This window comes from Dipodomys spectabilis, unplaced genomic scaffold, assembly GCF_019054845.1.
Source record: "Dipodomys spectabilis isolate Male_0828 unplaced genomic scaffold, ASM1905484v1 ptg000324l, whole genome shotgun sequence".
Classification (NCBI taxonomy): domain Eukaryota; kingdom Metazoa; phylum Chordata; class Mammalia; order Rodentia; family Heteromyidae; genus Dipodomys; species Dipodomys spectabilis.
The window spans coordinates 3,054,121-3,081,236 of NW_024871001.1; the positions used below are offsets into that span (position 1 = coordinate 3,054,121).

A 27,116-nucleotide genomic window follows, 5' to 3' on the forward strand; every position below is an offset into this window, starting at 1 on the left:
CTTATTCCTGCATCTAACTGTAGCTTAATGCCCACAGCAGGTCAATAGCCTTGAGAAGACCTTTTCAGTAGCCCTGATTCAGTCACTCCCCAGACCACTGCCTCCACAAAGTCCTTCAAAATGGTATGTCCTGAGAAATACTTTGTTAGACAATTTCCTTGTGGTGCAAACCTCACAGAGTGAACGCACACAGCTCAGATGGCTGCAACATCACAAACTGATATCATCTCATGTGACCACAGTCTGCCTCATATGCAGCTTATCATGGATCAAGACACTGCAATCCAGAGCATGACTAAGCCCCTGCCAGACCAAGGAACAACAGAGGCCCAGTATTCCCACTTGGTACCCATGTTTTGCTTCTAATAAGCTATTCTCCAAATAGAAAGAACCAGCACTCCTTGGTTAATTCCAGGATGGAGAAAAAGATCCTTCAACACCTTATGATACCAGAAAGTAGGGGAGTGTTGAAGAAAAGATGGGGTGAAGGGGCTAGTCAATTACACCGGAGCAAACTTGAAGCAGCTTCTAATGGCCAAAGCCAGAACAATGTGAAAAAAAAATAACCACAGGATTACATCATAGCCTACAGGATAAAGCTACATGTCCATGAGTTTTTACTTCTGTAAGTTTTCATACCCATAAAAATGGGGAAGAACTGTTATTTCTTACCAAATAATCCCAATTTACAAAGGCAGAAGTAAATGAGGGGAATTGGAAATTACCATTAGGCAAAAAGAAAATGTCTTTGAAATTACCTTTAAGGTTAGTTTTTAAGACAAAACCAATCATGTTATTTACCTATATGAACATCCTTCATGTTTACCTATGTCCATAGAGTAGAATCTAAAGAGTTTTTTGGTCGGTTGTGGGGCTTGAACTCAGGGCCTGGGCACTGCTCCTGGCCTCTTTGTGCTCAAGGCTAGAGCTCTATCATTTGAGCCATAGCTCCACTTCTGGTTTTTTGAGTCATTAATTGGGAGGGAAGGGATGGTAGGAGAAAAACAAAGGAGGAGGTAACAATTCTCAGTAGGAAATGTAGTCATTACCTTACTCATGTAACTGTAACCCCTTTCCACAGTATTTTTACAATAAAAACATATTTAAAAAAAAAAGTATCACAGGGACTTTTCTGCACAGCCTGTCTTCAAACCTCAATCTTCAGATCTCAGCCTCCTGAATAGCTAGGATTACAGACATGAGCCACTGGCACACAGCAAATCTAAAGGAACACTTAATCTACCACCCCCCCCCCCCCCCCGCAGCCTGGCTTACTCTTCAAATACTCCAAGACTTTCAGAGTTACTGGGCTACTGTACCACAATCTCCCCTCAGAATGACCTTTCACCTCCTCTTATCAAAATCCTTCTTCCAAATGTCGTTGCCATGATGCTTTCCTTTATCCCAAACATTCAAGCTTATTAAAATTAAAAGAAAAAAAATGCCACCAGGTGTGGTTGCACAGGCCTATCATCCCAACACTGGGGAGACTGAATCAGGGAGATTTCAATTTGAGATCAGTTTGAAATTCCAGGCCAGCATGATCTAAATATCAAGACTCAATTTCGAGAAAATAATTAAGTTCCTCAAATACAAAGAAGGCAAGAACATCCAGCACAACCAAAAGGAGCATAAGGATACTTGATCACTAAAGGTCATATGGTATTCTGGATGAGATCTTGCAACAAAAAAAAGGAAATCACATAAGTATGGAATCTAGTTAATACTAAGTCACCAATATTGGTGCACTAATCATGACAAACATGCCATGTTAGTGTAAAATGTGAATAGTAGAGAAACTTGCCAGGAGATATTGGGACCCTGCTGTACTAACATTTCAATTTGAGCTATGCTACACATTATCTATTGGTTCCCATTCCCAGCACCTCTGAATCCACATTTCTCCGTATTTCAGAGAGTAAAAGGTTGCAAAGCATAGTCTCTAGTTTCTCTGATCCTTAGACTATGGACCAATCTGCTTTTGAGAGATTTGGAAGATCAAAGGGAAGACATTATTATTTTCTATAGCTGTGTATGCATGACGTATCCATTAGTGGATGCCTTGGCAGAAGTGGGCTGTCATGCTCACTGTCTCCTCACCATTTTTGTAAGGTAGAAATCAATGTCTCTTAAAATATGATGATGGTGCCACACACCAGTGGCTCATGCTAGTCAGGAGCTGCAATTTGAGGACTGCAGTTCGAAATCAGCCCAAGCAGAGTCTGAGAGATTCTTAGATCCAATGAACTTCCAAAAAGTCAGAAATAAAGCTGTAGCTCAAGTGGTAGAGTGCTAGCCTTAAGCAAAACAAACAAAAAAGAAAAGCTCAGGCACAGTGCCCAGGCCCTGAGCAAGCCCCAGGGCCAGCACAAACATAATACCAGTCTAGAAACTCAGCATCCTAAAATACATAAAAGACACATTTGCCTCATGCCTGTAATTCTAGCTACTCAGGAAGCTGAGATCTGAGGATTATTGTTTAAAGCCAGCTTGAGCAGGAAAGTTTGTATGACTTTTATCTCCAGTTAACCACCAAAATGCCAGTAGTGGAGCTGTGGGTCGAGTGGTAGAGTGCTAGCCTTAAGCCAAAAGCCCAGGCCCAGAGTTCAAGCCCCTAGGACTGGTGCAAATGAAAAAGAAAAAGAAAGACACACTCATGATGTTGTTCAGTAGATTGAGCTTAGTAAAGCAAAGGATATTCATATATATTAGGGAATAATTTTCCACAGGATTAAAATTTTAAAAGAAAGGACAAGAAAAATAGACAAATAGGGAGGAAGAAGCAAGACAGACTTCCTAGTAAGCTTTATATACAAAAAAACCCCATCCTTTTAGAGTTCTGTTAATTGAGGTTTTATTATGACATAGCCATTAATCAGTCTGCACATGGTCTGGATTACCACTCTTCAGAAAGAATGTTTCAGTGTTTCTTCCACACAACTACAAATCCTACATTGGCTCCAAAGTCAGAAACTCAAAGCTGTGTAGGACTATGTCCTTTGGTCATACCTGGAGCCAACTCCATTTATAATTCTGCTCTGATTGCAAAAACTTATTCTAATTCAACAGAGGTTTTTTTAAAATATATATATATATTTTTTTTCTTGACTTCCACTGCTCATAACCAATTGGTCATCAGAGTGGTGTCTAGAATCTTTTTTATCCTATTATTGTTAATGTTTTCCTAGGCATAAATTATTTTATCTTAACTTCTCCCATCAAATGGACATGCTTCATGATAGTAAACCAAAGTCACTCATCATCCCAAACAATAACCAGACATGTATGCCTGGAATCCTGGCACAGATACATATAGGCAAGAATATCATGTGTTTATGACCAGTCTGGGATCCTTAGCCAATGCTTCTCTCTCTCTCTCTCTCTCTCTCTCTCTCTCTCTCTCTCTCTCTCTCTCTCTCTCTCTCTCTCTCCTTTCTCTCTTTTGTCGGTTGTGGGGCTTGAACTCTAGGCCTGGGTGCTGTCACTGTGCTCTTCAGCTCAAGGCCAGTACTCTGCTGCTTGAGCCACAGTGCCAAGAGATAAGAGTCTCACAGACTTTCCTGCCCAGGCTGGCTTTGAACCGTGATCCTCAGATCTCAGCCTCCTGAGTAGCTAGGATTATAGGTGTGATCCACTGGTGCCTGACCCAAGGTCTTCTCTTTAACAAGCAAGGGTCGAGCACTTGCATAGTATTCATAAAGCTCTGGATTTTATCCCTAGAACTACATACTTTAAAAAAATCCTCAAATATATCAACATTGAAATGTACCAGATTTTAAACATATTTCATGAACAACTGGCTTCAAAATTTTATTTAAGGAATTGTAATACTGCTTTAGAAGTTCATGTTCCTATTACAAGTGATAAATAAATTGTTCATGGTAAAAAAAAAATATTTTCTCCAAGTTCAAACAAGGATCTTTCTGAGCTACTGAAGCTCACCCTTTCAGTCTGAATGTCCAAGTGGATAAAATCACTGAGGCACCAAAGTCACTTATAAAAAATACATTTTGTAGTCGGGTGCTGGTGGCTCACACCTGTAATCTTAGCTACTCAGGAGGCTGATATCTGAGGATCTCAGTTCAAAGCCAGCCTGGGAAGGAAAGTCTGTGAGATTCTTATCTCCAATAAACCACTAGAAAACCAGAAGTGCTGCTGTGGCTCAATCGGTAGAGCGTTCTCCTTGAGCTGAAGAGCTGAGGGACAGCGCCCAAGCCCAGAGTTCAAGCCTCACAACCGACCAAAAAATAAATAAATTTTGTGTGTGTCAGTACTGTATGGGCCTTGAACTCAGGTCCTTGCACCCTCCTTCAGCTTGCTTTTCCCTCTCATAGTTGGTACTCCATCACTTGAGCCATGCCTCCAATCTGTTATTTTGCTGGGCTTGGGTTTTTTTTTTGGTGGGTCATGGGGCCTGAACTCTGGGCCTGGGCACTGTCCCTCAGCTCTTCAGCTCAAGGCTAGCACTCTAACACTTGAGCCACAGCGCCATTTCTGGCTTTTTCTGCTTATGTGGTGCTGAGGATTCAAACCCAGGACCTCATGCATGCAAGGCAAGCACTTTACCACTGAGCCACCTTCCAAGCCCCTTGCTGGTTGTTTTTGAGATGGAGTCTTGTAGACTTTTTTGCTTGAGCTGACTTCAAACTGTGATTCTCAGATCTCAGCCTCTTGAGTAGCTAGAATTACAGGTTTCAGCCACCAGCACCCAACTACTCATAAATTATATCTCTTATACGTATTGTACCTCAATCGAGAATCGAGGTTTGGGAAGGCTATTAGGATATTTCTTTTATCATTCCACATGGTTTCTCACTGGAAGATGTGGAAGGGGAGATATTTGAAACTAATAGAAAACAGCTTTTAGCTACATGATATTGATGATGACACATAACCCAAAATGGCAAATTGAGGGATCTGTTTTATGGATTTTGCTAAAGGTTTATGTTTTAGTTATTTTGAAGACAGTTCTGCATTTGAACTATTCAGTCACAAAGTTCTATTTTTCCTCCCATCATTATTACTCTAAATACAATTTAACATCATCAAAAACAACAAATTTAATGATAAAATGCACCATCAGCTTTATATAAAAGCCGATGAGATGGAAGTGGCTCTGTGGCTCAAGTGGTAGAGTGCTCTCCTTGAGCTGAAGAGCTGAGGGACAGTGTCCACACCCAGAGTACAAGCTCCATGACCGACAGACAAAAAAAAAGCCGATGAGAAACTAAAATTTGTTTTGCAACACTGATTCTTTGGTAGTACTGGAGTTTGAATTCAGGGCCTTGTGTCTGCAGCAGGGATTCTTAACCTGAGTACCACGGTCTGCTATAGAAATCAATGCAAGTACTTTGAAGGGCCCATAAACCTGTTGCCATTGAACATGTGTTTGGTACATAAATACACTTTCTTAAGGGAAACTGACAGCTTTCAGTAATCAGGGTTTGGGACATAAGGGTTGTAGCTTGAGGGCATTCTTTATTATGACACCTGCTAGAACATTTGCTTTAGAAACATGTGGCATCATCCATTAGAAAGAATATTACACATTCACCAAGAAATGTATAGACTTGGAAAAAAATTACATTATATGAAGTAAGTCAGATCCAGAGAAACAAAGGATGGATGTTTTCTCTCATAGGTGGAAGCTATAACTAATCTATAAGTGTAAAAGTAAATGCATACGGGGTTGTATGCAAGGGTACATAAATGTATCATTTGAAAAGTGGTATTTTCAAGGGAGAATTCAAAAAGTGTAAACACGTGCAGGGTTGTATGCCACTGTACACAAATATACTTCCTGAAGGATGGTATTTATAGAGGAGAATTCAGACAGTGTAATTCTTTAGAAAAATGAACTCACAGTCCAACAAAATGAATACTAGGAAACCGGTACTAGAATGATGTGAGGGGAAGTCAAAGGGAGGGAGAAGGGAAGTGAAGGGAGAAAGGGAGAAAAATGCAGTCATAATATTCAAAGTATATCCTATGGAATTAAGAATTGAGGTGAGGAGTTGGGTTAGGAGGGATGAAGGAGAAGGATGAAGAAGAGGAAATCAATCAAGCTGCATTGTATTCATAAACTGATTTGTTGAACAGTAAATCATTTATACAACTGCATAAAGATAATAAAATATAATTTAAAAACCATGTATTTCCTTGATATTTGTCTCTTTTTAATATGGAGTCAGAGAGGCAGATACACTTAAAACAAGGGGAAAGACGATCATTTATGGTCTTTTGAATATGTTGGCTTCTTCTTAACTAGTGATGTTCAGTAGAACTTTCTGCAATGAAGAAAATGTATATATTTTAGTAGCTTCTGAACAAAGATCAACTTCAGGACACTGCTAGGAAAACATGATCTAAAGACTAAGCTGAAGAATCCTTTGTTAAGTCTATCTGCTGCCTGAATACCTTCATTCATATAAAAGTTCCTTTAAAGAAGTTAAAGATAGCAAGTGGTTATGAATGAATTAATTGAACTAAAATAGACTCTATGGAGAGCTCAAGTATTATGTTTTTTAAAAAGATTAGATCAAAGCCCAATAAAATAAGCACTAGAAAATCAGTATATACAAGAGGGGTTGGGGCCAAGGGGAAAGAGGTAGACAAATGAAGGGGTAAAGGAGGAGAGAATGCAGTCAAGAATTCATGGTATATACCACAAAATTAAGAAAAATAAGAGAGGGGCTGGGAAGGTGGCTCAGTGGTAGAGTGCTTGCCTCACATGCATTAAGCCCTGGGTTCAATTCCTAGCTCTACATAAACAGAAAAAGCCAGAAGTGGTGCTGTGGCTCAAGTGGTAGAGTGCTGGCCTTGAGCTGAAGTGCTGAGAGACAGTGCCCAGGCCCAGAGTTCAAGACCCACGACTGACAAAAAAAAAAAAAAAGAAGAAGAAATCTTTAAAGCTGTAAGAAAACAAAGAATAACTCTACTATAAAGCCATAGTAATCAAAACAGCTTGGTATTGGCATAAGAACAGACCTCAGGACCAATGGAATAGAATTGAAAACCCAGAAATGAACCTACAGACCTATGGCCATCTAATCTTCGATAAGGGAGCTAAAACAATAGAATGGAAGACAGACAGCCTCTTCAGTAAATGGTGCTGGCAAAACTGGTTAACTACATGTAGAAAACTAAAGCTAGATCCTTCTATATCACCCTGCACCAGAATCAACTCCAAATGGATCAAAGACCTTGAACTCAAAGCAGACACTCTGAAAACATTACAGGATGGAATAGGAGAAACCCTGGGTCTCCTTGGCTCAGGCCGAAATTTTCTGAATAGAGACCCGGAAACACAACAAATCAAAGAAAGGCTGGACAAATGGGATTGTATAAGGTTGCAGAGCTTCTGCAGGGCAAATGACATAGCTAGCAAGATCAATAGAAAGCCCACGGACTGGGAGAAGATCTTTACTAGCCATACAACGGACAAGGGTCTCATATCTAAAATATACTTGGAACTCAAAAAATTAAACCACCCAACAACAAATCCTCAAAGAAACAACTGCCCAATAAGTAAGTGGGCGAAAGACTTAAAGAGAAGCTTCTCTGAAGAAGAAAGAAGGATGGCCAATAGACACATGAAGAAATGTTCAACATCCCTAGCCATAAAAGAAATGCAAATCAAAACAACATTGAGATATCACCTCACTCCAGTTAGAACAGCAAAAATCAAGAACTCTAACAACAACAGATGCTGGAGGGGATGTGGACAGAAAGGAACCTTACTTCATTGTTGGTGGGAATGTAAACTTGTTCAACCACTTTGGAAAGCAGTATGGAGGTTCCTCAAAAGACTCCACATAGAGCTCCCCAACGACCCAGCAATCCCACTTTTGGGCATTTACCCAAATGATCACAAACAAGGCCACACTAAAGCTACCAGCACAACTATGTTTATTGCAGCATTATTTACCATAGCTAAGACATGGAACCAACCCAGATGCCCCTCAGTAGATGAATGGATCAAGAAGATGTGGAATTCTATGCCTCCATCAGAAAGAATGACATTGCCCCATTTGTTAGGAAATGGAAAGGCTTGGAAAAAATTATATTAAGTGAAGTAAGCCAGGCCCAAAGAAACATAGGTCCCATGGTTTCCCTTATTTGCAATATCTAGTATAGGTATGAGTCAAGCGGAAAAAGTCAGATAATGTGATGTTAGGAAAACAAAACCTCAAATATGTATTTTAATGTTTTTGTTTCTTTCATGCATGTGTTTCTAATGCATTTATAAGATTATTTCTTTGTTGCTTTGTATGTCCCTCCCCCACAGTGTAACCCCTGCTTTCACTATATTTGATGTCAGTATAACATGTGGAGGAGACGGGGACAAACAAGTCGTTTAAGGATTTAGGTGGACCTGTTGCAACAATGAGAAGTACAAAATGTCATGTCAAAACCAGCTTTACAATGTCGGTGAGGGGGGGGGGGGAGGGGGGGTATGATTGGGTGGGAGGGAGGGGGGAGGCTGGGAAGGGAGGTGAAGGGTAAACAAAGGAGGAGGATGCAATGCTTGGTAAGAAATGTATGCATTATCCTGCCCATGTAATTGTAACCCCTCTGTACAGTATGTTCTCAAATAAAATAAAATAAAATTTAAAAAAAAAAAAAAAAGAAAACAAAGAATAAGAGAAAGGGTGGGCTGAAGGGGGGTGAGAATGTTGAAGAGGATGACACTGATCAAGAGGCATTGTATTCATAAACTGTTAAATGGTACCTCTTTTGTACATCTACTTAAAGCATAATAAAAATAAGTTAAGCATATAGCTTAAAATCCTCTCCAAAAAAGGAGAAGAGATTATGTCTATGGGATCTGTGGATACATTTTCTATCCAATAGAATGAACTCTAGGAAGTTTCACAGGAGATCAACTTTGCTCTTTAAAGAACTGTATGTACAGAAATATCACCAGCTTGACTGAGGGAAATGGTGACATGACAGAATGTGATTGCAGATTTTTACTGTCAGGAGGTTTACAGTAGCCTAGCAGTAAATACGTGCTACTTTTCATGGGCTGGGAAGGATTGCTCAGAGAGCAGAGTAGGAAGTCAGAGAGAATTCTTTCCAGACTATAAGAAAGAACAAAGAACTACCAGAATGTAGACAAATGAAATGCAGAATTTCTATTGACTGGTAACTCTTTTGTGCCTCCTTTTTTTGTGCCTGAACTGGGTCTTGAACCCAGGGCCTTGCACTTCTTGCTTGACTTTTTGCTCAAGGCTGGTGCTCTGTCACTTGAGCCATAAATCCACTTCTAGTTTTCTTGCTGGCTAATTGGACATAAAGTCTCTCAGACTTATCTGCTCAGGCTGGCTTCAAACTGCAATCCTCAGCCTCTTAAATCAGCACGTTGCTTCTCATATCTCTTTTTGAGATAGGGTTTCACTATGTAACCCAAGCTGACCTCAAACTTGCTGTCCTCAAGGGCTAGGATTATGGGCATATGCTATTCATGCTCAACTATTTAATCCCTTTTAAAGCATGAATCTCTATAAAAAGTTATACTACCTTCCTACCCCACCATCATAGGATAGATGTGAGTGGAGAAGTTAACTTACCTGTTGAGTCTTATGGATCTAAAGCTAGAGAAGAAGTGTATTTGAAGAGTTACAGATAAGAAATTACCTGAGGAGGGTCATCCACATGGACCTTAGATGATAACATCCTGGACTTGAAGCTGATGGTGTAACAGAATGAAAATACTTAGGAACTTTGTATATAAGAGGGAGATGAAGCATTGGATTCCATTTTCAGTATCTGTTATACTGTCATTGCTTCCATCTTGAATAATATATCTCACTCTTTCTCTTGGATCACTTATGCTGGGTCAAGCCAGCTGCCAAATCATGAGAGAGCTCTGTGGAGAGGCCTATGTGGTATGGGACCAGAGCTTTCCAACAATTGTAGAAAAACAATTAAAAGAAGATCGTCCCCTTCCCCCAGCACCACACACAAAAGCCAATCCTTCCAATAAAACTGTAGTCCATGCCAATAACTTGATTGTAACCCTATGAGAGTCCTTGAGCCAGCAAAGCTATGGCCAGATGTTGATTTATAAAATTCTGATAGATTAAATCATATTTGTTTCCAACAAATGGGAGAAAAGAGAAAGTAAAAACAGAGAAAGGAAGAAAGGATGTTTGGCATGAAGTTAGATTATTTTATTGTACTTCTCATAGTGTATTTCATAACCTTCCCTTAGCGTATTGCAGCAGATAACTGTTTATTATCTGGCCAGATTCCCTTGTTACCCAGATTAATGTTCCTATTTCCCAGCTGTTGGGAGCCTCTGCTGGCTAATGGCTCTCTGGTTTCCACCTTCTCTAAAGAATTGTCCTCAACTGAGAGAAGCACTCACCCCTTTGCTGGAGGCAAGCCAACATTCAGTTGCTATGGAGAGATAAAAGATTAGCCTCCTTGTGTTTGAGAGGAAAGTAAGAGTTGTAGCCTGCAGGTTTTACAAGTCTGAGCACTCCTGGTGCTAAACTTCACCTGAGCCTCCATCCTGGGTTGGCTCTTTTCTGCTTCTTTTCTTCAGTTACAGGTTTTCTGGAAGGCAATCCCTCAACAAATCATAGGCTCTGCCTGAAGAGAACCAAGTGAAGACTAATCTTCCTAAATTTCAGATACCCCAAGTGGTCGTGCCTCACAGAATTGCCACAAATGGAAGAGTATAATTTTATGTCTTCTTAAAATAGTATATTAAAACCGGGTGCTGGTGGCTCACACCTGTAATCCTAGCTACTCAGGAGGCTGAGTTCTGAGGATCGCGGTTCAAAGCCAGCCGGGGGCAGAAAAGTCCATGAGACTCTTATCTCCAATAAGCTACTAGAAAACGAAGTGGTGCTGTGGCTCAAGTGGTAGAGCACTAGCCTTGAGCTGAAGAGCTGAGGGACAGCGCCCAAGCCCAGAGTTCAAGCCTATGATTGACCAAAAAAAAAAAAAAGTATATTAAACATAAAATAACTGACTACTAACTTTGGTTTATTTCATATGTTTCTAGATTGGTGGTTCATAATCACATTTTCTATTTTTATCAATGAGTACACATTGAAGGTCTACATGACCTTGAGCTATTATTTATACAAATGAGCTTCTGGTCAAAATATAAGTATATGACAGCCCTATCTGGTAGTATATGTTTTGTTTTGTGTTTTTTACAGAATGTAAAAGTACTAAATTCAACACTTGAATCTCAGTGCTACCAAAGGGTTCTTAAAATTCTTAAGGTTCTGCAGCAGATAACTGTTTATTGTCTGGCCAGATTCTTAAAATACAGAATTTAAAAATACTAAATACAGCACCTGAATCTCAGTGCTACCAAAGATTTTTTAAAATTCTCTGTCTAGGGCTGGGAAGGTGGCTCAGTGGTAGAGCACTTGCCTTGCATGCTCGAGGCTCTGGGTTCGATTCCTCAGCACCACATAAGAAAAAGCCGGAAGTGGCGCTGTGGCTCAAGTGGTAGAGCGCTAGCCTTGAGCTGAAATGCTGAGGGACAGCGCCCAGGCCCAGAGTTCAGGCCCCACTACCGGACCCAAAATAAAAAAATAAAATAAAATAAAATAAAATTCTCTGTCTAAACCATCTCTAATGGTTTGTGATTTAAAGTCTCTCTCTCTCTCTCTCTCTCTCTCTCTCTCTCTCTCTATATATATATATATATATATATATATATATAAAACTTAATAGCAACTAGAAAAAGTCACATATCCAATCTTCCTCAATAAGTTATTGTCAAATTTAGTCTATAAATACAAATGATAAAATTTGCTTTAGGAAAGAAATGATTCTCTGGCTTATGACAATATCTTATTCTTTGAGACAGGAAAATCCCTGCAGTTCCCTGCATGCTTTCATGACCTATATTCCTTTACAAAATGGGAGCCACCGAAGATGATTTTCCCACTGAAAAATATGACCACCATGTCTCTTGTATTCTTGTGGTTCTAGCTAACACACATGAGTGTACCATCATAGATACGCCAAGAAAGCTTGTGTGGATAGAGGGAAGACAGAGGGACACCCTTTTGGTCTCCATGGGTAAGGGAGTTCTTAGTTGGAAAATTGTAATATGTTGGGAGGCTTTTCAAGAACTCTAGAAGTGAATCCTGCTTGCCTGACTGGTAGATAAGGCCTGCTCTGTTAATGCTTGGCAGTGTCCCTATGGAGGTGAGGCATGCCAAAGCAGCATGGAAGTGTGCGTATGTATGTATGTATGCATGTGTGGATGCATATGTGTGTGTGTTAGAAGGTACAGAGAAGAAAACATTGCTTTACAGAGTGTCTGCTTTAATCCCAAAACACAGGCCCAGTATGCCAAAACTATCACTGAGGCCCTCTTGCTTGCATGCTTTGCTTTTCAAAATTTGTGGCAGAGAAACATGAAAACCCACAGGCGAGAAAAAGGAGGAGAATAGCTGGAGGATTAAACCTGTTCAAAGTAGAACAAAACCATCTGGAATGATTGTCCTAAACCTTTTCCTAACCATTAGAATTAACTGAAGAACATGTTGACCACCAATGTTTTTTTCTTGAGAGACGAAATTTCCCCAGAATGTTACACTGGGACAAGTTTACAGAGCCTATCCTCTCTTCTTTAACATCATCTGAAGTCTGTGAAAAGTGCCAACAATCAACTAGAGAGCAGTATGTGTCAGTCTGTTGGCCCAATTTAGTGGGACATGACTGGTATTTTTGTAGTTACATAGAATAATATTGAAAGTGTCAGAGTTCCCAGTACACAGTAAAGATAAGTACTACTGGTATTTTCACAATAAAAAAAAACTTATTAATGATAAAAAAAAAAAGGTAAGTACTACTTCATGCATTTTCTGTTTCCATCCTGTAGGTACGTATGGTTGGAGTCACTAGTTTCCATGGTACAGATTCATCTTATGCCTTTGTCTCAATAGCATTACTTTTTTTCAACTTTATTGAGCTATAATCAACAAAAATTATATGCATTTAAAGTGTGCCAGGTGATGTTTTGGTGCATATATTTATTGTAAAATACTCATGACAATTAACATTCTCGTCATTTTCTATGGTTACCATTCAGGATTATGCATTGATAGCATTCCCTTGCACACTCAAAACTTTCCTTATTTGGAGAATAAATAATATAGTCTTCCTAAAAAATAAGTCATGGTAGGATGCTTTTCAGAACCAGTACAACTAGAAAGTGATTTACAGCATTCTGGAACATATAAGGTTTGTCTAGGTAATCGTTTCTTCCCTCCGAATGAAGGATTCTAAGGATCTAAGAAAGGCTTTAGAGGGCTGATGACAGAAGTCTTTGTTTTCCTCTGATTTATTCAGGGCATAGATGGTATGTCACATGAAATACTAGGCCAAGTACTGATGATCCTCAACCACTTTTTGACATCTTTTCTAGTAAGATGCAACTCTATGAGTCCTGGAATTGAGTTTCTATTCCATTACTAAGTAGTGTATGATCCTGACTAAAGGAGCCTCTTCGAAGCCTTGGTTTACTTATCGGTGAAATGAGGTGGTAGAACGCAGCACATATTTTCAAACTTTATTCCCTTCTCTCTAAGAAGCCTTTAGAAAGGTTCTTTCTTTTGAGTCTTAAGTCTGCACAAGACTCATTTGCCTAGGCTGTCTCCTAGTATCAAAAACTTTGAAGGCTGTACTTATGGAAACAGATACTATACTTAAGATTCAAAAAAGCTGCCCAAATAAAGCTGTGATGGGTACATAGCTCATGGCACTCAACCAGTGGTATAATTTACAAAAATTCTGGCACATTATGACAAAACTGAGAATAACTGGATTGAGGAGAAGAGAAATACTAAGAAAATCAAAGCACCACAGTATGTGCCGAGAATGGTAGGCAGCAAGCCCTTAATTGCTAGCTGAAGAGTGATATTTTAATACAGTAGATTAAATGGCAGAGAGAAAAAGAAGAGACTGTGAAGAAAGACACTTCCAGAAAATATTTTTGAAATGAACATCATGTAATATCTGTGACAGGTTATAGCCTGCTCAGTTGAGTGAAACCTAAGGGGTTTTTCCTTCTGGAACATTCTTTGATTTCACAACAGAAAACCTAAGAATACCAGTACCCAAGAATGAAAACTTGCAACTTTTTATTGAAATCTTTCATGGAAGATTTTCGTTTTTAGCCAGCTTTGCTTGTGATGAGAAGTAGAGATTTTTTTTTTCCTATCCTGGGAAGCTTTTTTTTTTCCTTTGAAAGCATCCAATTTCCATTCACTGCTGTCAAAATAATAGTCACACATTGGCTGTTGTCAGTTATGGTCATCACTCAGAGACCCAAATTCTGGAGGAAACAAATGGAAAATGAATCTAAATTGATGGTAATTTTGACTTTTAAAATGATAATTTGTCCAGGTACTGGTGGCTCATACCTGTAATCCCTAGCTGCTCAGAGGGCTGAGATCTGAGGATTGTGATTCAAAGCAAGCCTGGGAAGAAAAGTCCATGAGACTTTTATCTCCAAAAGCTAGAAGTGGAGCTGTGGCTCAAGTGGTAGAATACTAGCCTTGAGTACAAAAGCTCAGGGACAGTGCCTAAGCCCTGAGGTCAAGCTTCATGCCTGACAAATAAATGAATAAATGAATAAATAAATAAATAAATCGGTAGCTTTTGTGTACCATCAGGCAAGGGAAGTGATCCACTAGCACACAATGCCTGGTGCTATCCTTTGTAGGTGTCATTCCATTGGAAATAAGATTTTCTCTTGGAGACCTGAATTATTCCCAATGTCATTGGGAGGTGAGTTTTCCCTTAACTACAGAGATGCTCATATGGACCAAGCAGGGACAATCAGATCTTTGAGAAGTAGAATAAGGCAGATGTAAGCCCTCAAATTGTCAGTGATAAAAGGTAAATCTGAAAGATACTACTAATCTGAGAAAATGCACCCATCAGAGAAAGCAAGCACAAAGCTGGAAAATTGAGAAAGTGATCCTACAGTATTTGAACCCTTAGTTCCAGTATTCTTCAGTCTCATTAGTATAATCCTACCATAAAACAATGAAATCTTCCTTTCTTCCAAACTGGTTCAAGATGGCTCCTGTCATGTGTCATTAAGAGTTTTGTCTTAAACTATTAACAGTCCAATGAAAATTTTCAAAGTGAATTTCAATTCATATTTGAATGAATGACTAAAACATATGGCATGACATGTGGTTTGGGAAAAGAAATTGGTTTCTGTGTTATCTCCAATTCTTTCTTTCTTTCTTTCATTGTGGGGCCTGAATTCTGGGCCTGCACACTGTTCCTCAGCTCTTCAGCTCAAGGCTAGTGCTCTACCATTTGAAGCACAGCACCACTTCCAGCTTTTTCTGTTTATGTGGTGCTGAGGAATGAAACCCAAGGCTTTATGCTTGCTAGGCAAGCACTCTACCACTGAGCCACCTTCCCAGCCTCTCCAATTCTCTATTTTAAAACATCACTGTACTCAGATTTAAAACATATTAATAAGCTGCTCCATAAATTTAAGGAACCAGCTTGTTTTTTTATGCTGGTACTTGGGCTTAAACTCGGGCCTTGTTTTCTGCTTTCTTACTCAAAACTTGTGCCCTACCACTTGGGTCATACCTTCAGTCCAGATTTCCTGTTGGCCAGTTGGAGATAGAGTCCTAAACTATTCTGCCGTGGCTGGTTTCAAACTGAAATCCTCAGATCTCAGCCTTCTGAATAGCTGGGATTATAGGCAAGAGCCATTGGTGCCTAGCTTTGGTTCCACCATTTAATAAAATACATTAGATTAGACTTAGAAAAACATTAATATGTATAAAAACTCATGCATTGACTTTCTAAATATTAAGCAATATTCACATTGTTTCATGACACTTTTGTTTCAGACACATATGTGTGTATATATATTTGCATACACATGTGTGCATTTCATATATAGTCCATAATTTCTCTGAACTCAGGATGAACTCTATAATGAATGGAATGGAATAATTAATTGCCATCACACATATAGGATTTTGTTATGGTTTGAATATGAAATGTCCTTCGCAGGCTCCTGTGTTGAATGTTTGGGCTCCAGCTGATTGCTCTGTTTTGGATGGTGGTGGAAACATTATCAAGTGGGGCCTAGCTGGTGGAAGTAGGTCACTTGAGGTATATTTTTGAAGGTTTTACATGGTTACTAATCCTTTCCTCTGTCTGCTTTCTGTCTGCCATAAGTGAATAGCCTCTACCACATACTCCTGCCATGACATGCTCCCCCACTACAGGCCCAGATATATGGAGCCAATTGACCATAGATTGAACCCTGTGAGCTAAAATAAATTCTTCCTTTTTAAATTGTTCTCTTGGGTATTTTGTCAGAGCAAGGAGGAAAAATACAGGCAATTTATATAAATCACTTAATTTAATAAGTATATTCACATGAAACTTATTCAAAAAGAAGGAAGGAATGAAAACACTATTTGGCATCTCTTTCAATCGTTATTATTTTGTTGATACGGATCTTGGAATCACTTTCTAAGTGTATATCAGGCCTGTCCTATTCAAACTTTACATAACACAATCAAATAAGGTATAGGAACTTCTTCATTGTTAAAGAAAGTTAAAAAAAAAAAAAAAGGCATTTTCAGACCAGGAATGCCGATGTCTCCTAGAACTCCTTATCTTCAAAGAAATGCTGAGCAGGGAATTTTAAATGAGAAATTAAAGCAGGCAGTAAATGAGACCATTCCTAAGGGCTAGGCTTTTCTCTCTTCCCTTGGTGAACACACATACAATTTCTCAAATAGTAGCAAATGGTAACTTTTGGTTTCATTGTAAAATTTTGAACAAATAATGACAATGATCTCCACTGGGAATTTTCTAGTTTGTGAATCTGAGAAGGGCAATTTGAGGAGGTACATTTGCCCTTCAATTCATCAAATTGCTAGATTGGTTTGGCCCAATTCCACAAAATGCATTGAAAAGTAACTATAGGCTGAAAAAGGAATTAATTTCAAAAATCAAACAATTAAGATTCTATTTCACAGTCCAGTGAGCCATGTGGCCTGGGTGTACTCACATCAAAAGCAACTAAAAGTTCTGGATGAAATTTTTAAAGAGAATTCAAATTTTATTTTGAGCTTATAAAAAAAATAAGGAATGCTCAGAGCCAAAACCTCTGCGGAAATGGGATCCTGGTCAGGGTGAGTAGATATAGAAGTTCATCTCTCATTTTGAAGACAACTGCCCCCGAATTGGGCTTTAATTTCCATGGATTGGAAACCTCCAGGGACCAAAGATCTCTCACCTCCTCTCACATAAATTTGATATGTTCATACCCTATGCTCTCAGTGTAGACTGAATTGGAAATAATCCACCTCTGTAGCATGGGAGCTACAGAGAAAATTTCTTTCCTTGCTCCCTGGCACTGACTGGAAGCTAAAATAACCCTCCCCCCTGGGAATTCATAACCATATTATTGTAGCTATTATATTATCACTCAAATCTCATTAGCAATCATTAAAGCCATAATTACATTATTGCACACCTACTCATTTCAAAAACATTTTAAAAATCTTTGTCAAGTGGTAAGTAATGAAAACATATATTGGTAGTATAAGTTGAAGTGAACATAACCTCTTTAGTAAACTACTTGGGAGTACTAAACTAAGTCAAAGAAAAACATACACTATGATCCCACTAGTCCACTCCTAGGCATTTATTGTGGGGAAATTCCTGCACATTGTTCCAAGGGAATGGACAAGTATTCTACTAACAACACTCTTTGTAAGACCATACAACTAGCAACCACTCAAATGCACATCAAGAATAACTTGAACAAACTGTGGCACATGTACACAGTGGGGTCCTCTAGAGTAATGTGAATGTGGTTTGCTTAAACCACAACCACAAGCAGCAATATGAACAGATTCCAAGCATCTTATGTTGAGTTAAAAAGAAGCAAATTGTAGAATATATTCAGTATGAGATGACAAATGCAAAGGTCAAAAGCATGCAAAAGTAAATAACATAGTTTTAGAAATATAAACATTCTGCAATACTATAAAGAAAATTGAAAGAGTAGTAAGCAGAGAATTTAGGGTATTGGTTACCTCTGAGGAAGCAAGGGAAAACATAGCGTCCAGGAGAAGATTAGCAGGAGGTACACAGTAATATTTACCTTTTTTTGTTGTTTTGCTTGTCCTGGAGCTTGAACTCAGGGCCTGGGCACTGTCCCTGAGCTCAAGGCTACTGTTCTACAACTTTGTGCTCAAGGCTACTGCTCTACAGCTTTAACCATGGCACCACTTCCGGCTTTTTCTGAGTAGTTTATTGGAGATGGGAGTCTCATGGACTTTCCTGCCTGGGCTGGCTTTGAACCATGGTCCTCAGAGCTCAGCCTCCTGAGTAGCTAGGATTTCAGGCGTGAGCCACTAGCACATGACTTATCATCTTTTATGGTGATGTTATTATTGAACTGTCAGGTAGGCACAGTAATGTTTGTTATTTTTTATCTTATATGTAGTATACAAATATTCTTCTGTTCTGCTCAATATTTGATTTAAAAAAAAAACAAACCAGAGCAATTAATAATCTTTGATGTAAAATTTGTTTGTTAGGTTTGTTTCTCATTTGTTTGCAATTATCAGACCTTGTTTATCCTAGAAGTTCTTAAGAAGAACCATTTGGTCCTCCAACTAAAAGGCATATTTTGCCAATAAAATTAGAGTCTTAAATCTGGAAATGCTTTTGCAAGATCATCTAGTGCAGGAGCCAGCCTTGCACTGAGAGTGTCCCAATGAAAACTCACAGTTTGGAAACATAGCCATCTGAGGCTACTCTCAAGCTGCTGTCAATACTTCTCTTTAGAACAGTCCAAAAATCTTTCCTTAAAATCAACCTCAAGTCTTTCTTATTTTAACATATATGCTATAAAAAAGAAGCGACGTGCCGGTGGCTCAAGTCTGTAATGCTAGCTACTTAGGAGGATTTCTGTTTGAAGCCAGCCCAGGCAAAAAAGTCCATGAGGTTCTTATCTCTAATAAACTACTCTGAAAAGGCCAGAAGTGGCACTGTGGCTCAAGTGGTAGAGTGCTAGCCTTGACCACAAAAAGGCACAGGGACAGATCCTAAGCTCATAGAAAAGGAAAAACACAAAACAAAACAAAACAAAAAGCAGAAGTTGCTTGGCATTGTGATGAATACTTGTAATCCCAGCTACTGAGGAGACTGACACAAAAAGATTGTGTGAGCCCAAGAGATTAGGGACAGTTTATACAATATAGTAAGATACTGTCTCAGAAAAAAAGATGACCAATATTGCTAACGTTCCTAACACATGCACAAGTAAGCAAATAAGTAAAAAGTTTATTGAATACTGAAGTACAAAGTAGTTCATCTTGAATATATAAAATAGATTTGTAAGACTGAAGAAAATTATATATAAGAGAAAGAAAACTCAAGTCCGGGGGAATTAATTTGTGTAATTTAAAAAGTAAAAAAGGACCATGGTAGAGTCATGGAGAGCTGATTTTCTAAGGCTCCGAGCCCATTTTGAGATATCATCCAAGCTTACTGAACCTGCTAATGTTCCCATGAAGCTGGAGGATGCTGGCAAGAGGCCATTTTGGGACAAAGAGGAGATCTAAAGCACTTTTCAAGGTTAAAAATCTGTGGTTCTGCTAACACAATCTTTGGTGAGTGAATAGTGAGCAGAAAGATGGAGCAAATGCCTCTTAGAAACTGGACAGAGCCAGGTACAGTAGCTGACATCTGTAATCCCAACTACTAATGAGGTGGAGAATGAGAGGATTGTGCTTTGAGGCCCATCTCAACAAATAAACTGGATAAACTGTTGTTGAGTGTGCTTGTCATTTCAGCTACACAGTACGTACGAAAATTGAGGTCCAAAGTTAGCCCTGGGGGAAAATGTGAGCACCTACCCAAAATTAAATACACACACACACACACACACACACACACACACACACACACACACACACACACACACAGCTTCGGTATGACTCAAGTGGTAGAGAATCTGCTTGGCAAGTGCAATGCCCTAAGTTCAAACCCCAGTACATCCCACACACATATACACACAAAATGGCAAGGAAATAATCAAAAGATAGTCATAAGCATGCAAAAAAGATCATCTCAGGCCAGAAGAAGAGGGAAGGTCTGTGGCTTTCAATCTATTGTTGGTTACAATGCTGTGTTCCTGCCTCTTCCCTGGTATAATGGAAAGTTAGGAGAGAGGCACCTCTGAGAATATCAATTTCAGATGGCTCAGAATCAATTCCAAAAGAGAAAAACCAAGAGGTTTCCATGCAGTCCTTTAAAAAATGAGCTGCAGACTCTATCACATATGTTGCTAGAGGCTCAGAGCACAGACATACAGATGTGCCCTAGCTTGTTAAATGCAATGACAGTGAATATCAAACAAGCAAGCACCCTGAGGTGGAACCAAATCACTGTATGGTTACCACTGCAGTTCCAGGCTTTACAAGTGCCATAGGATTCTAAAACACTGATGGTATAGATACTATTCAGGCATCAGGAAAGAAAAATACCTAGTAGAAATGAATAAAGGAGCTTTAGGAGGAAAATAAATCTTAAGACTGAAGAGAAAGATGGTTTGTTACATAATATAGAGAATATAAAGAATGCTAAATTGTAAGGCTCAAGCAGAAATCAGGGACTAGGGTCATAAGCCACTTGTTTCCTCTTCCCCAAATTTTCCAACCATGTCCACTACTGAAGTTATCCCACTTTGTTTAAATGACCTTTCCACACATTTTATTTATTTTGTTTGTCAGTCTGTGGGTGGAATTCAGGACATTGCACATACTAGTGCTCTACATCCTCACCCCTGAAGATTTATTTGTGTGTGTGTGTGTGTGTGTGTGTGTGTGTGTGTGTGTGTGTGTGTGTGTGTGCACTCACAGAGTTTGTACTTAGATTCTGGGCACTGTCCCTAACCTTTTTGCTCAAGGCTAGCACTCTATCACTTGAATCCCAGCCCTACTTCTGGTTTATTTGTTAGCTGGTTCATTGGAAATAAGAATTTCACTAACTTCCTGACCAGGCTGGCTTTGAAATTCAATCCTCAGATCTCAGTCTCCCAAGCAGCTAGTATTACAGGTTTGAGCCACCAGTGCCCAGATTAACTCATTGCTTATTGTTGCTAACTTTATGTGCTGTAAAATAGTGGTATTTCCTTCCTTTCTGGCTGAGCAGGAGGTGCCATCTTGGGAGTAGACAATCTGCCACAAGGACCGCAAGGTTCGGTGCAAAGAAGCCTAGAGCCAGGACATCTACCTAAGGCTGTTGATCAAGCTGCACAGGTTTCTGGCCGGAGGAACTAACTCTACCTTCAAGTTGTGCTGAAGAGGTTGTTCATGAGTCACACCAGCAGGCTATCTCTGTCTCTGTCTCGGATGATCCAGAATATGAAGCTTCCTGGTTGGGAGAACAAGATGGCCGTGGTGGTGGGGACCATCATGCATCCGTGATGGTACCCAAGCCCAAGCTCAAGGTGTGCTCACTGCGGGCCGGCACCCGTATCCTCAAGACTGGGAACTGGAAATGGATTCCCCTAAAGGCCACTGCACAATCCTGCTGTCTGGTCCTTGCAAGGGCTGATAGGCGAACCGGCATGTTGGCAAGACTCTGGGAACCCTACAAAGTCACATCAAACCATGTGTGCGCCCCAAGCGCCAGAAGGAAGTTCGAGCGTGCCAGAGGCTCTCAGGCCAGCAGAGGCTACAAAACCTAACCCTGTACTTTACCCCATTATTGAAGATATTTCGGATGCCAAGAAAAAGTTGGAAGGAAGGAAGGAAGGAAGGAAGGAAGGAAGGAAGGAAGGAAGGAAGGAAGGAAGGAAGGAAGGAAGGAAGGAAGGGAAGGAGGAAGGGAGGAAGGAAGGAAGGGAGGAAGGGAGGAAGGGAGGAAGGGAGGAAAGGAGGGAGAAGGAAGGAAGGAAAGAAGGAAGGAAGGAAGGAAGTCTTCAGGCTCAGATAACTTCACTGGAGAATTCCACTAAACATTTAAAAAAGAATTAACCATGCCAGGCACTGGTGGCTCACATCTTTAATGGTAGCTACTCAGGAGGCTGAGATCTGAGGATCGCAGTTCCAAGCCAGCTCAGGCAGGAAAGTCTGTGAGACTCTTGTCTCCAATAAACTACTCAGTAAAGGCTAGGAGTGGTGCTGCTGCTTAAATGATAGAGCCCTAGCCTTGAGCACAAGGAAGCTCAGAGACAGCTCCCTGGCCCTAAGTTCAAGCCCCAGGACAGGAAAAACAAACAAATAAATAAACAAGAATTAACCACACAATGATATCATTAAAAATAAATGAACACAAATTCAAAAATCCTCTACAAAACATTACCAATTAAAATCCAACAATATAAAAAGAATGATATATACCAACACCAACAGTTATGTGCCCTGAGTATATAAGACAGGCTTAATATTTAAACAAACCAATGTAATCTACTACATTAAGACTAAAGAAGAAAATCCTCACAATCATAGGAACTGATATAGAAAAAAGCATAACCAAATTTAATATCCATTTGTGAGTTAAGAAAAACATAGAAAACTGAGGAGAAACAAAAACTTCCTCAAACTGATGAAAAAGATCCATAAAAAGCCTGCAATTAACATTATAGTTCATAGTCAAAGACAGAAAGTCTTTCAAGCTTAATGTTGAGAAGGATACAATGAGATCTGCTCTTACTACTCATATTCAGCATTGCACTGGTAGTCTGAGCTAGTGTGATAAGACAAGAAAAACAAAGTAATGAAGATTGTAAAGGAAGAAATATTGTTAAGACCCTATTTACAGATGTCATAATTTTCTATGTAGAAAATCCTAAAGAATGTACAAAACCATCCAAGATTAGCAGTACCACAAAGTAGAGTCAAAACACAAAATAATAGTAATGAAACATTAGAAAGTTAAACACACACATCCACACTCATGCACATACAAATGTATACACACACTTCCAGTATTGCCAAAAAATGAAATAGTTATGAATTTAATAAAACACGTGACAAACCTACTCACTGAAAATTTCAAAATGCTGAAAGAAATAAAATCTAAATTAATTAAGAGTTATATTGTGGTCATTGGTTGGAAAATTTAAATAATAAAGATGTCAATTCTCAAACTGATTGATAGATTTAAAATAGATCCAATCAGAATCTAAGTAGTGTTTTTTATAAATGTAGATAAACTGATTCTAAAATTTATATGAAATTTGTGACCAAAACATTTTTGGAAAAAGAAGAGTAAAATTGTAGGAATCACACTATCCAATTTTAAGACTTCCATACAGAGCTACTATAATCAAGCTATTATTGGTATTGGTGAAGAGATAGGCACATAGATTAAAAGGTCAAAATAGAGAATCCAGAAAGAGATCTATCCAAAATTGTCCATTCATTTTTGAAAAAGTTAGTAATACAACTCAGCAGTTTATTACATATCAAATATAAAGCTGTTTTTAAAATCCCCAGTGTGTTCTCATAGTTTTTCATTCCAGGAACTTCAGGAATGCTAATGCACAAAGAGGGGCCTTTGGAACTCATGGTAATGGAAAATTATTTGAGACACTAAAGCTTTTCAAGCTTCTTTTTCTAAATTTATAAAGGAGATTTTAAAAAGCTTTGTTTCTTAGTCCTCACATAATTGGTGTCTCATTAAGTGTTCAGTACTAAATTTAGCATTAGTTCCTAGAAGAAAAAAATAACACACTATAAAATAATACATTTCAGACTTGACCATGCACTACAAATGTATTCAAAGAAAAAACAATGAAGGCCAAACTAAATATCTTATGAATCAATAATACAAAAGAACATGAAATCCCTGTTATGGGGACCAAATGATGTGAGTTCCTTGAAATGAAAAGATACTTGAGGGCAGACTAAGTAAGCAGATGGAGATGTTTTAGGGAGCACCAACACTTCAGCTAGCATGGGAAATCATGATAGCCGATATCTATGTATACTTGAGCTTACAGTAAATGATCTGCCTCAAATTGCTAGTGGCCAGTGGTTACTGAACTGTCATGGCTAGCAATTTGTGGATGTGTCGCAAAAAGTCCAGTAAAGGAAACAGAAAGTGGCTAGTCAGCCCTCTGCTAAGATCCAAAATGTGTGCAAGTTCTTTTGAGGAAAGTGATGACCATACCCTGTATTTTCATTGTACACTACAAATCACTTCTCTAAGAAGATGTTGTTTACAGTTTTGGCTGGAAGAAGAAGCTAGGTTGGCCAAGTTTATCTAAATAGCAGGTACATAATGATGTTGAGCACATTTTATAAATCATGTTTTAAAATTTTAAGTCCTATTCAAACATTCATCCTGCTTTAAAAATTGAGTTGCTTTTTTTCTTCTTTACTGAGTTTAGGGAGTTATTTACACATTTTAGAGAAAAGTCTTTTATCAAATATTTCATATTTTCTCCAGTCATATTTGTCATATCAAATATTTCATATTTTCTCCAGTTTGTGGTTTGTCTTTTGATCCCTTTACCAGTTTTTCTGGAAGAACAAGCTTTAAATTGGATGAAGTACAATTTACTATTCATACCTCTTTTATAGACCACACTTTGGGTATCATATCTAAGCCTGCCAAACTTAAGTTCAAACAGACTTTCTCTCATGTGTCACCAAGAAATTTTATGCCAGGCACTAATGAATCACAACTGTAATCCCAGCTATGCAGGAGGCTGAGGTCTGAGGATTGTGGTTGGAAGCCAGCCCAAGCAGGAAAGTTCATGAGAATCTTACTTCCAATTAATCCCCCCAAAACTGGAAGTAGAGCTGTGGCTCCAGTGGTAGAACACTAGTCTTCAGGGGGGGAAAAAAACTCAGATAACATCCAGGCCCTGAGTTCAAGCCCCAGGACTGGCATCAAAAAATAAAAATAAAAAAAGAGCTTTATACCTATGTTTTTGTATTTAGGTCTGTAATCTGTTTTGAGTTAAGACGACTCTACCTTTTTTGTTGGTTGTGGGGCTTGAACTCTGGGCCAGGGCACCGTCTCTGTACTCTTCAGCAAGTGCTCAAGGTGAGAGCTCTACCACTTGAGCCACAGCTCCACTGCTGGTTTTCTGGTGGTTAATTGGAGATAAGAGTCTAATGGACTTTCCTGCTTGGGCTGGCTTTGAGCCTCAGATCTCAGCCTCCTGAGTAACAAGGATTGTAGGCATAAGCCCAGCACCTGGCCAACATGTCTCTGCCTTTGATGAAAGGAAGAGAGAAAATGTTTTCAAATGACATATTTGATAAAGGACTTTTATCCACTTCTATCATGTCTGGGGGAGTGATGGAAGTAGATGGTGCTAGTACTGGCAAGCATTGGAAAATAAATATTGTATATTTCTAGGGCTGCAGATTGACTCAGTTCTGTAGACTTTCAGTGAACACAAACATACTGTATTTTGTAGCTGAATAACTTAATGCACCCGGTGTACTAGTCACTACTATATTTTTTCACCACTGTGACAAAATACCTGAGAGGAAAAGCAAACTTGAAAAGATGAAAGGTTTATTGTGGCTCATGGTTTCAGGTGGTACCTTGGCTCCATCATGGTGGCTCTGTGGTAAGGTAGACAGAATACCATAGCAGGAAGGGCATTGTGGAGATGAGCTTCATGGAAATTAGAAGCACAGAGAATTAGAAAGGAAGAGTCCAGGGACAAGGTATAAGCTCAGTAACCCACTTCTTCCGATTAGTCCACACTATATAGTTTCTATTGCTTCCAAGTAATGCCATAAAATTTTGAATACATGGCTGGGAATGTGGCTTAGTGGTAGAGTGCTTGCTTAGCATGCATGAAGCCCTGGGTTTGATTCCTCGATACCACATAAACAGAAAAATCCAGGAGTGGCGCTGTGGCTCAAGTGGTAGAGTGCTAGCTTTGAGCAAAAGAAGCTCAGGGACAGTGCCCAGGCCCTGAGTTCAAGCCCCAAGACTGACAAAAAAATTCAAATAGACCGATGGATTAATCCAACCATGAAGTCAGCACCTTTATGATCCAATCACATCCACAAAGCCCAACCTCTGAACATTGTATCAGGGTGGAAGACCTCAACACATGAGTGGGTTGATATTTCATATCTGAACCACATCTGGGGCATTTAATCACATTGTAACCAGAAAACTTCTGGAAAGTTAAATGCATATGTCTAATATGCATGACCCAAACCAAACCTGTAGTGGATTGCCTGCCATTAATCCTTCCTATCTGGTTCTACTCCAATCCATTAAGAGTTAAAACTTGTCTACTACCACCACTAGCCAAAGCTCTAAGTCTGAGACTACTTTCTGATTTGCTTTAACTGATAGAATGTAACAGAATTGTGTGGCAAAAGTTTGGCATTTAGGCCTTAAGCACCCTGGCAGCTGTTGGCTTGCATCTACCAGAAAGCTAGCTGAATGCAAAGATGAGTATTTACTAGGCAGATAGACCACGTGGTGAGGGGGATATATAAGACCTAGACAATAGAAGATTGCAAAGAGGCAAACAGACAATCTTTAACATACAAGATGTCTAGTTATTGCAGATGGATGAAGTGTCAGACATGTGAGTGGAGCCATCTTGAATCCTGAAGTCCCAGATGAGCTAATACCATGTGGATCCGAAGTAAGCAATCTCCATTGTGCCCTGCCCAAACTACAGTATAGTCAGCAAATAAGAAGTTCTGGTTGATTTAAACCACGAAGTTTGGGGAGTGGCTTCTTATAGGATGATAAGTAAACAATCCCTAAGCCTACATCACTGAAACCTCTGTTGCAATTACTTATCTACCATTTCTATTCAGTAGGAATCAATTCAGCAGTAGAAAGAACTGAAGATAGGAAAACAAGATCCTAGCTTAAGGTCCATTTTAGCCCTTGTCTGGCTGAACTCCCACTAAAGCAGTCCCTGAGATGGGAAAGAATATATTTGGAGGCAAACCAAGTGATGGATTTGAGAAGAGAGATAGAGAAGGAAGTAAAGATACCAAGTGCACTGTTTATTGGGCAACCTGGGTGGGTTATTGCTGGGAGAGTCTATTACTGGAATGAGGGTGCTTTTCTTTTCTCTTATACCTTTATGCAACTTTGTTCCCCCATTAAAACTACTC

The 27,116-nt window shown here is 39.2% G+C and overlaps 1 pseudogene; it reads left to right on the forward strand.

The window, feature by feature from the left end:
• Window positions 1-198: 198 nt before the first annotated feature.
• LOC122128186 lies at window positions 199-21,742 on the forward strand (annotated as a pseudogene).
• The last annotated feature ends 5,374 nt before the right edge of the window (window positions 21,743-27,116 follow it).